The sequence below is a fragment of the Onychomys torridus genome, chromosome 6 (assembly GCF_903995425.1).
Source record: "Onychomys torridus chromosome 6, mOncTor1.1, whole genome shotgun sequence".
Taxonomy (NCBI): domain Eukaryota; kingdom Metazoa; phylum Chordata; class Mammalia; order Rodentia; family Cricetidae; genus Onychomys; species Onychomys torridus.
Window position 1 is genome coordinate 62,924,879 of NC_050448.1, and position 9,398 is coordinate 62,934,276.

Sequence of the window (9,398 nt, forward strand, 5' to 3'; positions counted from 1 at the left end):
GTGTTTAGTCACAACAACAGAAAAGTACCCCAAACACCCCCTTAAACTGTCCTATCAGATACTGTGATCCCAGTATCAAAAGGCAAGTAGTACACATTTGTGAGCCCACCATCGACACTAATTATTCTCAGTGTCCTGCAACAGTAAGAGCCAAGTTTTGAAGATACCGTATGTACTGGGTGGTTTTGTGTGCAACTTGATACAAGCTAGAACCATTGGAGGAAGGGGCCTCAGTTGAGGAAATGCATCCTTGAGATCCAGTTTTAAGGCATTTTCTCATTTAGTGATTGATGAGAGAGGGCCCAGCCCAGGGTGGGTGGTGCCATCCCTGGGCTGCTGGTCCTGGATTCTATAAGAAAGCAGGCTGAGCAAGTCATGGGAAGCAAGGCAGTAAGCAGCTCCCCCCACCCCCCATGGCCTCTGCATCCGCTCCTGCCTCCAGGATCCTGACCTGTTGGAGTTCCTGTCCTGACTTCCTTCAGTGATGAACAGCAATGCTGCAGTGTAAGCCTAATAAAGCCTTTCCTCCCCAACTTGCCTTTTGGTCATGGTGTTTCATCGCAGCAATAGAAACCCTGACTAAGACACCATACTTTTAAATCCATCGTTATAGTCAGCTCATTCTTACCTTTGCTTCTTTGAAATCTTCAGCAGTAAACTTTTAATTCCAGTTATTTTATGTTTAAGTGAAAAGACTTAAAACCATACTTTCAGCAGAAAAAAAAAGTTATGTTTGTCCAACCATTAAATATCTATTGCATTTCTGTTTGCCCAACATTGCATCACATGTATATTTATATAGTTGTGCTGACTAGTTTAATGCCAACTTGATACAAGCTGGGAAAAGGGAATATCAGCTGAGATTACACCCACACCAGATTGGCCTGTAGACATTTTCTTGATTAAATGATTGGTGTGGGAGGGTCCAGACCACTGTGGGCAGTGCCACTTCTGGAATGATTGTCCTGAATCCTATACAAAAGGAAGCTGAGCAAGCCAGTAAGCAGCATTCCTGCAGATGGATTTTTCTCTGGGTCACCAGCTCGCAAAACTGACAGGAGACTTATTATTAATTATGAAAGCTTGGACTTAGCTTAGGCTTGTTCATAACTAGTTCTTATAACTTAACTTAACCCTTATCTTTTAAGCTGTGTTCTTTTACATGGCTTGGTTACCTTTACTCTGTACTGCCCATCCTGCTTCCTCTCCATCTGGCTGGGGACTCTGCCTTTCTCCTTCCCAGAGCTCTCTCTGTCCAGAAGTCCCGCTCACACCTAGCTATTGACCACTTAGCTTTTTATTAAAACCAATCACAGTGTCACATTTTCACACACTAGAAAGGCATATTCCACAGCACATTTCTCCATGGTTTGTGCTTCAGTTTCTGCCTCCAGGTTCCTACCTTGAGTTCCTGCCTTTTCTTTCCCTGGTGATAGAGTTTGTGACCTGACAGTTATAAGAGGAAATAAACCCTTTTCTCTCCAAGTTGTTTATGGCCATGGTGTCTTACCACAGCAATAGAGACCCTAAAATAATAGTATTTTTTTTGTAGTGTTTAATTGGCACACCATTTTGCTGTAGGCTAGAGCTGAAAATTTAAACTAAGAAGCCAACAATATTTTCCTGGATCTAGTGAGACAGCTCAGCAAGTAAAGGCGGTGGCTGCCAAGCATGAGGACCTGAGTTCAATCCCAGGGACCTACATGGTGGAAGGAGAGAACTGATTCCTAAAAGTTGCTCACACACACACACACACACACACACACACACACACACACACACACAAGCATTATTCTAATTAGTCTTATTAAATAAAAACCCAGAGTCAGATGTAGCAGGAATCTTAACAGGTCTTATTAATAAAATCAAACCTGAGGCCAGTTATTGGGGTGAATGCTGGAAGATCAGAGAGACAGAACAAGCCACAGCTACCTCACCTCGCCAGTTCCTCAGCTGATCCTATTTCCTCAGACTGGAAGTCTCTGAGTCCTCATCCGAATGGGTCTCAGCTGAACTGTGCTGCTCAAAGCCTAAAAGCTTAACCAGCCAAATGCTTCTAGTTTCTCGTCTTCTCGCCTTATATATCTTTCTGCTTCTGTCATCACTCCCTGGGATTAAAGACTCGCTTTCTAGGATTAAAGGCATGAGTCACCATGCTTGGCTGTATCCTTGAACAAATGGATTTCTACCTCTGAAATGCTAGGATTAAAGGTGTGAATGCCACCATTTTCTAGCCTCTGTATCTAGTGGCTTTTCTGTTTTCTGACCCCAGATAAGTTTATTAGGGTGCACAATATTTTGGGGAACATAATACCACCACAGTCAGATATCAGGGTGAAAGCTGAAAGATCAGAGAAGCAGAGCAGCCAGCCACCAGAGAGTTCTTACCTCTACAAATCCTCAGACTGATGGGAGCCCGAGATCCTGTCTCCTCCCTCCCGCCTTATATTCCTGTCTCCACCTCCCTAGTGCTGGGATTAAAGTCTCCTATGTGCTGGGATCAAAGGTGTGTACCACCACCACCCAGCTCTGTTTCTCTTTTAGACTTTCTCCCTCCAAGTGCTGGGATTATAGGTGTATGCCACCACTACCTGGCCTCTATGGTTAACTAGTGGCTAGCTCTGCCATGTGATCTCCAGACAAGCTTTATTTGTCAGAACACAAACAAAATATCATACAACACACAGCCCATAATAAAAATGAGTAAATAAATATAACTTTTTAAAAAGAATATTTTCCTTAGTAACAAAGTGTACTTTTTGATATCTCAAATATTTTTAGTATCTTGCAGCTTTGAAGGTGAATCATGTTCCTGCCTGATCTCATCCCATGTTTCTTACAATTCTCCTTCTGTGTGTAGGCTCTTGTGCACTTGAGTAGTGTCTTAGACAGGGATCTCGAGAGCAGCAGATCTTATAGAATGGACCTATACTGTCTTCCAGCGCACATTTAGAAACCTTTAGGCTAGGCGCATCTGGAGCTGGTCAGTTTTATCACCAAGTTCATTGTTGTCCTTCACTATGTTCTGAGATGCTAGAGAGGCTGGAAGTTGGTTAATCTTGTCAGGGAGTACATTCTCCTCCTTGATCAATTTATTCAGAAATGCGAGAGCAACCAACCAGCATCATCCTTTTCCTTATTTTTCCACACATTGTTAAAAGTTTTATATACAGAGTCACCAAATCTGTTGCATCTCACAATTGGTAAATCAGGTTAATAAAATGCATTTTTCTCCTTAAGTTTATAAAATAGTTGGTACCATGCTGGGTGGTGGTGGCACATGCCTTTAATCCCAGCACTCGGAGGCAGAGCCAGGCAGATCTCTGTGAGTTTGAGGCCAGCCTGGACTAAAGAGCGAGATCCAGGACAGGCACCAAAACTACACAGAGAAACCCTGTCTCGAAAAACAAACAAACAAACAAATAAATAAATAATAAAATAGTCCATACCATGGACTTCCAGTACTCTCCAAGGTTCCAGGAGAGGCTTCAGTACCTGTAGGTGTTGGCAAATCAGAAAGCCTATTCAGAGCCTTAAAAATTTATCTTTGTACTTCTGTTGCTCTAGAACTACTTATGATACCAAAATCTTTACCAGTCAGGTTTCTTTAGAGGAACATAACTTATATAATGAATATATAATGTAATATATAGTAAGTGTATATTATATTCTATATTATAATATTGTACATTATATATTCATCACATAAGTTAATATATAATATTATGCATCAATATATAATATATTGACATATAATATATTTATAATAATAAATCCCATATGTATAGGGATTTATTAGAATGGGTCACATGCTGTGTTCTAGCTAGTCCAACAATGGCTGTCTACCAAAAGAAGGTCCAAGAATCCAGTAGTTGGTCAGTCCATGAGGCTAGATGTCTCAGCTGGTCTTTGGTCTACACAGGAACCCCAAATAAGCAGGTTGTAATGCCAGTGAAGGAATGGACTCTCCAATGAGAGCAAGAGCAAGCAGGCAAAGAGAACAAGCTTCTTTTTCCATGTCCTTTATATAGGCTACTAGCAGAAGATATGGCCCAGATTAAAGGTGGATCTTCCCACTTCAAGGGACCCAGATTAGAAGTGGGTCTTCCCACTTCAAATGATTTAATGAAGAAAAAATCCCGCACAGGTGTGCCCAGCCTCTTGGATTCTAGTTAATTCCAGTTGTAGTTGGCAACCAAGATAGCCATCACAGGTAGGTAGTTGACCACACCTTTGGTTTTCTTTCTTATAATTGAATTGCTATTGCTTGTAATTCCTACCTGATTTTTTTGTTTGTTTGTTTGGTCTCTGTTTCCTATGCTTTTGTGGTGAGGTGGGTATCTTTTACTATAAATAGCTTTATTGAAATATACAATTTATATACCAAGAAATTTGTCTTTCAGTATATTTAACATACTACAAAATTAATCTCCTTATTTTAGAATAAAATATCTTGGTGGGTCAGAAAGTAATCAGCTTATTAGAAGTGGGGTCATTATGACTCTTGAGTTTTTCCCTAGTGAGCCATATCACCAGGCCTGTATCTCAAGGGCTCCAACACCTCCCCAGACAGTGCCATGAGCTGGCAACCAAGCTTTTAAATACATGAGCCTATAGGGACATTTTACATTCAAGCCTTACCTAAACACTGCCGGTGCTAACAGTCAGTGTCAACTTGACTGGATTCAGATGCACACTCGGACAAGCCTTTCCAGAGAAGCATAACTCAGGAAGGAAGACCCACCCAGGATGTGGATCGCATACTCTGGAAGGAAAGGGAAAGCCAGCTGAGTGTGAGAATCTCTGCTTTCTGCTACCCGGTCTGTGGAGATGTGAGAGTCCCAGCTGCCTGTTTTCACCACAGTGATCTTCTACCATGGAGTGTGCCCTAACAGAATAGGCCCTTCTTCATTGACATTGCTTTTTGTACTTCGTCACAGCAACAAGAAACGCCACTAACACATCGCCACTCCTGCCTGCCCCTTGTAAGCACTAAGCTGTGCCTTGTCTCTGTAGACTAGCTTTTCTAGACATTGAATGTCAATGGGATCACATATCAAAGGAATCTTTTGTCTCTGGCCTCTTTAGCTTAGTACAATGTCTTCAAAGTTCATATATGAGGTAACATGTACCCATTCTTCAATTTTTATTGCTGAATAATGCTCTATGTGCCACGTTTTGTTTATCTACTCACCAACTGATGAATGTTTAGTTTTATCTACTTTTACAGTATTAAAACAAAAGCCACTAAGCGCATTTATGTATAAGATTGTGAGGGGCTATAATTACAATTGACTGTATCTCTCAGATACTCACTGAAAATGATAATTTCTATGTTAAGTGTTAACTCTAAGTTTAACTTTTTGAGGAACTGTCAAACTGTTCTCCAAACTGGATATGCCATTTTACATGTCCCAGGTGTGCATGGCCCTATCATCCATTTACATGAAGATTTTTTTTAGAAAAAAATTAGCAATTGTAGTATGTCATATAATTATTTACATATCCTTAGGAACAAATTAAATACCTGTTTGTGTTTGCTCTGTTGCTCTCCCTTCTTCTCTCTCCCTCTTTCTCTGTCTCTCTGTCTCTCTGTCTCTGTCTCTGTCTCTGTCTCTGTGTGTGTGTGTGTGTGTGTGTGTGTGTGTGTGTGTGTGCGCGCGCGCGCATGCGCGCGCAACAATTGGCCATTTAACTCTTTATTAAACCAATCACGGTGACACATTTTCACACAGTGTACAGAAATATTCTGAAACATGTGTTTTTCTCCCTTCCTCCCTCACCCTGTCTTTTTCTTTCTTTCCTCTCTTGACCAGGTCTTGACCCTGGCTGGCCTTGAACTCAATTCTCTTGCCTCTGCCCTGAGTGCTAGGGTTACAAGAATATGCTACCATGCCTGGCTCCTTTTATGTATTTGCCTTCCTTTGAGAATTTGGAGAATGCCATTTTTAAAAATAATAGTCAAAAGCCTTAATGCTCTTTTATGTTTAATTCCACATTTGTTTATTTATTGCTTAGCAGTGCGGGGTACATGAGTACCATGGGACATGTGTGGAACCACAGAACAACTTTGGGAGCTGACTCTCTTCTTCTGCCATGTAGGTCCTGGGGACAGAACTCAGGTCACCAGACTGTGTGTGCTGGCTCGTCAATGTCAATTTTTTAAATTAAGCTAATTTATAATTTTTATTACTTGCTTTTGTGTGTGGATGTGTGCATGTGAATTCAAGCACCCTTGTAAGCATGAAGAGGTGTCAGACCCCCTGAAAGTGGGGTTACATGCACTTGTGATGCACCCGACATGGGTGCTGGGAACCAAGCTCCAGTACTTTGCAAGAAGAGCAAAGCACTCTAAACCACTGAGCGGCACTGCTCTCCAGCCCTGAAAATACCAGTTTTTAAATTGGATTTGTTTGTTTTTGAGACAGGGTCTCTCTGTGTAGCCTTGGCTATCCTAGATCTTGCTCTGTAGACAAGGCTGACCTTGAACTCATAGAGATCCACCTTCTCTGCCTCAGTGCTGGGATTGAAAGGATGAGCCATCACCACCTGAAAAATTAGATTTTTTTTAAATTTCTGGATTAAGCTTTTTATAGACTCTTCTATTCTGTCTCTCTGTCTCTGTCTCTGTCTCTCTCTCTGTCTTTCTGTCTCTGTCTCAGTCTCTCTCTCTCTCTCTCTCTCTCTCTCTCTCTCTCTCTCTCTCTGTGTGTGTGTGTGTGTGTGTGTGTGTGTGTGTGTGTGTGTGTTCACATGAGTGTATGTATAGCTCTGTGGAAGCCAGAAGTCCACACTGTGTGTCTTCCTCAACAGCTCTTTACTGTGAGACAGGGTCTCTCACTGAACCAGCCAGCCATGGATCCCAAAGGATGCTCCTATCTTCATCTCCCCAACACTGGGATTGTAGGCTTGCACCCCATGTCTAGCTTTTGACCTGCATGGTAGGACAAGTTCAGGACCTCCTGCTCACCTTGTCAGCACTTTGATGACTAAGCAACCAAACTCACAATCTCGTATTCTAATTTTCTTTATCAAATATATGATTTGGGAATATTTTATCTTATCTTTTTACTTTTTCTTTTTCACAGATAAGTCTTGATTTTTACCACTAAAGAAACAAAAAAGCAACAACAAAAACTTTGCTGCCCAGCAGTGGTGGTGCACACCTTTAATCCCAGCACTTGGGAGGCAGAGCCTGGCAGATCTCTGTGTGTTCAAGGATACAGCCAGCATGGCATGCCTTTAATCTCAATACCAACCATAGAAGACCTGGAGGTCTGTACAGACAGGCAGTGACAAGGTCATATAGCTGGGTTTACAACCAATGAGAAAGCAGAACAGAAAGTCTATAAAAAAGAAAAAACACACAGAAGTAGGTCTCTTGCAGAGAGGATAGACAGCAGAAGCAGTGAAGGGTAAGGTTTTCAGCTCTTGCTCTGACCTCGTGGCTTTTAACTCTGCAATTGTTCTGTGTTTCTTATTTAACAAGAAGGTTACATCTACAAACCATACCCTAACTTCATAATTTTATGAAGCTTTCTGACCTGTGTTTGTGCCTTCAACTCTCTCATAATCTTCTGCTCTTCAGTAGGGAACTCGTGCTTGACCTTGTCACCAACACATTTAGTGCATGTGGAACCCATACAGACCTGGCGATTGCAAGGTCTTTTCCACTTTTGAAACTCTCATAAGGACTTTGGGTCTCACAGCAAGAACCCTTCAAAGTCAGCCTGGGCACATACCACATGTGGATTTGGGTGGTTTCCCAACCTTATTGGTATAAAGATAAACAATCATATTACCAGAGGTTCTGTTTATGTCTGAGGTCACGTGCAGGAAAGCTGAAAACAGTATGTCAAATTCTGAGCCATTCAAAGTGCTTCCAGACACTGCCCCCAGACAAGGAAAAAGTGACTTCACTTCTAAAATTTTATTTTTATTTCATGTGTATAAGTGTTTTGCCTACATGTATGTTTGTGTAACACATGAATATCTGGTACCTGCAGAAGAGGCATCAGAACCCCTGGAGCTGGAATTGTAGACAGTGTGAGCCTCCATGTGGGTGCTAGGAATTGAACCCAGGTCCTCTGCAAAAGCAACAAATGCTCTTAAGCATGAGCAATCTCTCCAGGCCTAAGGTCACAGATATTTCATACTGCATTTTATATTTTCTATCTTTATCTTTCTTTTTTGAGACAAAGTCTCCCTACATAGCCCTAGCTGGCTTGGAATTTGCTATGTAAACTAGGTTAACCTCTAAGTCATAAAGATCTCCCTGGCTCTGCCTCCAAGTGTTGGAATTAAAGGCATATTCCTTCAGGTCCAGCAATACCATGTTGTTGCTGTTGTTGTTGTTTGATGTGTTTTGAAATTCTAGTTCTTATATATAGTTTTTAAAAAATAATCTAGCTTTATTTTTTGTGGTTTTAATATAATTACATCATTTTTCCTTTCCTCCCTCCAAACTCTCCCATATACACCCCCTTGCTCTCTTTCAAATCCATGGTCTCTTTTTCCTTCATTATTATATATATATATTCCTAAACATACACACACACACACACACACACACACACACACACACATACACACACACATATACATATGAATACATAACTACACCCTGCTCAGTCTGTATAATGTTACTAGTATGTGTTTTCAGGGCTGACCACTTGGTATTGGTTAACCGGTTGGTGTGCTCTTCTTCCAATCTCAGTGCTCCTCAGTTGTAGTTCTTTGTCTTGACTTGAGGTCTTGTGAACATCCCTTGTCCACAGCATGTCTACTGGTGTCGTCCTTGTAAAGGTCATGTTGAGGCAGTCTCATTGGTGAGACTCTATGGGTGTAACTTCTGATATTCCTAGGAGACACACTCTCACAGCCCACCCCCCCCCCCCACCCCAGGCTCTTACAACCTTTCCATCCCCTCTTCCGCATTGGCCCCTGAGCCTTAGGTACAGGGGTTGTGTTGTAGATGTATCAGTTGGGACTTGGTTCTACAATTCTGCATTTTGATCAGTTGTGGTTTTCTGTAATGGTCTCCATCTATTGCAAAGAGAAGTTTCCTTGATGGTCGGGGATGGGGGGAGGAGGTGAGAACTACCTGTAGATGTAACTGTCTTATTAAATAAGAAACACAGAGCCAGTTGCAGAGTTAAAAAACAAGAGGTCAGAGCAATAGCTGAAAACCTTACCCTTCACTGCTTCTGCTGTCTTTCTTCTCTGCAAGAGACCTACTTCTGTGTGTCCTGTCTTTTTTATAGACTTTCTGTTCTGCTTTCTCATTGGTTGTAAACCCAGCCACATGACCTCCTCATCACTGCCTGTCTGTACAGACCTCCAGGTCTTCTATGGTTGGTATTGAGATTAAAGGCATGTGTCTGCCATGCTGGCTGTAT